General features: G+C 37.5%; 1 non-coding gene across 1 annotated transcript; it reads left to right on the forward strand.

Moving 5' to 3' along the window:
• Positions 1–647: 647 nt before the first annotated feature.
• Positions 648–751, forward strand: LOC115029383. The gene has a single exon (XR_003834933.1). It is a non-coding gene; the product is annotated as a U6 spliceosomal RNA (small nuclear RNA).
• The last annotated feature ends 2,721 nt before the right edge of the window (positions 752–3,472 follow it).

The following is a 3,472-nucleotide window of genomic DNA, read 5'->3' on the forward strand; positions in this document are numbered from 1 at the left end:
ATTGAAAAAGTCAGGGATAGTATTTCTCACAATCAAGACAAAGCACCACCTATACACAGAAATCATAAGCAGAAATTTCCAGAGCCTGCTAGTGTGCTTCCCTCTGTGGTCATAATAGCCATTTTGATGCCATGAAACATGCAATAATTTTTAAATCCTTCCCCCTGTCAGATAAAGACAAGTCAAACCAGGAAGAAACAAGGGATCTTTCAGCAGCAGCACAGCCAAATAGGCAGCTCAGCAGACACTGTACACTACCAGGTGGTTGGGTACTATGTGCTTTCATGAAGCAAGTATCTGCCTTAAATATATACCCCAGAGGATTTCTTTTTCAAGCCTGAACATTTTGATAGCACTTCTGTAATGGGTTGAATGGTGCCCCACTACCTATAAAAAGATATGCTCATTTTTCAAAGCCCGGGTATGTTACCATTATATTATTTGGAAAGAAGGTCTTTGTAGATATAATTGTTAATGTTACCTCATCCAGTCAGTCCTTGTAGAAGAAAAGAAGGAAAAAAGACAGAGATAAGAGGGTCACGTGGGAGCTGAAGAGAGGGCAGATGTCTGGGAGGAAAAAAGCATTTGCTAAACAAGTGTAAAGATCTGAATTCAAATCCAAGTAACTATGTAAAGAAATGGACATAGTGCTCATTTTTGCAGCACATATACTAAAATTAGAATGATACCATGAATATTAGCATGTTCCATGTACAAGGATGACATGAAAATTAGTGCATTCCATATATTTTAAATAACAGGAACTAATAATCTTTGGTCATTAATATCTCTCAATATCTATGGATACAATTCCCCAATAAAAAGATATGAGCTAAAAAAGTGGTTTCTTAAACAGGACCCATCATTCTGCTGCATATAAGAAACATACTTCAGCAACAATGATAGGCATTACCTTAAATTAAAGGGCTGGAAAAAAGTTTTCCAAGCAAGTGGACCCAAGAAACAAGCTGGAGTACCCATTCTAATATCTAAAAAAATATACTTTAAAGCAAGATTAATCAAAGAAAAATTTAATCAAGATGATGTCTAAATTCTGAATATTTATGCTACAAATACAAGGGCACCCACATTTATAAAAAAACACTACTAATGTTTAAATCACACATTGAACCCCTACATTAATAGTGGGAAACTTCAACACCCCACTCTCACCAGTTCACAGGTCATTGAGACAAAAATAAAATAAAGAAATAATAAAACTAAAAGAGGTAATGAAACAAGTGGACCTAACAATTATCTGCAGAACATTTCACCAGAACACAAAATAATATAGCTTCTTAAAAGCAAGCCTCAATAGATACAGGAAAATTGAAAGAACACATTGCATCCTATCAGGCCACAATGGATTAAAGCTGGACTTCAACAAAAACAGAAAAAACAGAAAGCCTACATACTCATAGAAACTGAACAACTCTATTCAATGATCACTGGATCAGGAAAGAAAGAAAGAAATTAAAAACTTTCTAGAATTCAATATTTATGTAGGCACAATATATGCAGCCATATGATACACAATGAAAGTTATGCTAAGAGAAAAGTTCATACTACTAATGCCTTCAGAAAAAAATTGAAGAGTTTTCATACTAGCAATTTAAAAGTATACCTGAAAGCTCTAGAAAACAAAACCAAAAAGTAAACACATCCAAAATGAGTAGATAGCAGGAAATAATCAAAATCAGGGCTGAAATTAATCAATTAGAAACAAAGAAAACAATATAAAGAATGAAAGAAACCAAGAGCTGGTTCTGTGAGAAAATCAACAAGATAAACCAGCCTCTTACCAAACTGACCAAAAGGCCAAGAGACAGTACCCAAATTAACAAATTCAGAAATGAAATGGGAAGCATAACAATAGAATCTGAGGAAATCCAAAGAATGATTAGGTCTTACTTCAGAGGCCGGAACTTCACAAATTGGAAAATCTAAATAAAATGGATGACTTTCTAGATGGATATCACTTACCAAAGTCAAATCCAGATCAAATAAACTATTGAAACAGCTTTATAACCACTAAGAAATAGAAGTATTCATTAAAAGTGTCCCAAGCAAAAAACAAAAAACCCCAGAGCCAGATGGTTACAGATCTCTACCGACTTTCAAAGAAGATCTAATATCAATACTCCTCACACTATTTGATTAAATAGGAACAGAAGGAATATTGCCAAACTCATTCGATGAGGGGGAGAACAAGCTTGTACAACCACTCCGGAAATCAATTTGGCTGTTTCTCAGAAAATTGGGAATAGTTCTATCTCAAGACCCAGCTATACCACTACTGGGCACAAACCCAAAAGATGTTCCACCATCCTGCAAATACACTTGCTCAACTATGTTCATATTAGCTTTATTCATAATTTCCAGAAACTGGGAATAACCTAGATGCCCCTCAACTGAAGAATGGATAAAGAAATATGGTTCATTTACATAATGGATACTACTCAGCTACTAAAAACAAAGATATGATGAGTTTTGTATGTAAATGGATGGAACTAGAAACTATCATCCTGAGTAAGGTAACCCAGACCCAAAAGGACACATATGGTATATACTCACTTATGAGTGGATATTAGCTATCAAATCCATATGCTACAATCCACAGACCCAAAGAAAGTAAATAACAATTAGGGTCCAAGGGAGAATACTTGAATGTTTCTCAGAAGCTGAAATAAAGTAGATATCAGAGGTGGATGGAGGGAGGGAACTGTGTAGGAGAGGGAATAAGGAGGTTAACCAGGTTGGGAGATCAGGTACAGGGAGAACATGGAAGAGAGAACAGAAATCACTGGTGGGCAAAGGGCTTGGTGTACATCTCTAAGACATACCAGACACCTGGGACAGAAGAGGCCCCAGGGAGTCTATGGGGGTGACTAGCTAAGACTTATAGTAGGGGGATATATCAAGTACTAATTGGCACCTCCTGTAGCCAGTGGAAGAGTTAGAACAACCCACCATAAAACATTGACCCAAAACATGTCCTACAAACAAGATGTGAAAGAACAAAGATGAAGCAGAGAAAGGAATGCCCAACTCATGACTGGCCCAAACTGAGACCCATCTCATTGGCAAGAATAATCCCTAACACTATTTATGATGCTCTATTATGCTTGCAGACAGGAGCCTAACATATCTTCCCTCTGAGAATCTCCACCAAGGAGCAGATGGAAACAGACGCAGAGACCCACAGACAAACATTAGGTGGAGCTCAAACTTGTGGAAAAGTTGGAGGAAGGATTGAAGCATCCAAGCAGAACAGGGACTCCATAGGAAGACCAACAAAGTAAACTAACCCGGACCCATACGGTCTCACACAGACTGAACCACCAACCAAAGAGTGAGCATGAGCTGGACCTATGCTCACTGCACATATACAACAGATGTGTAGCTTGGTCTTCATGTGGGTTCCCCAACAATTGCAACAGAGGCTGTACCTGAATCTGTTCCCTGTCTGTGG

This window comes from Mus caroli, chromosome 14, assembly GCF_900094665.2.
Source record: "Mus caroli chromosome 14, CAROLI_EIJ_v1.1, whole genome shotgun sequence".
Lineage (NCBI taxonomy): Eukaryota > Metazoa > Chordata > Mammalia > Rodentia > Muridae > Mus > Mus caroli.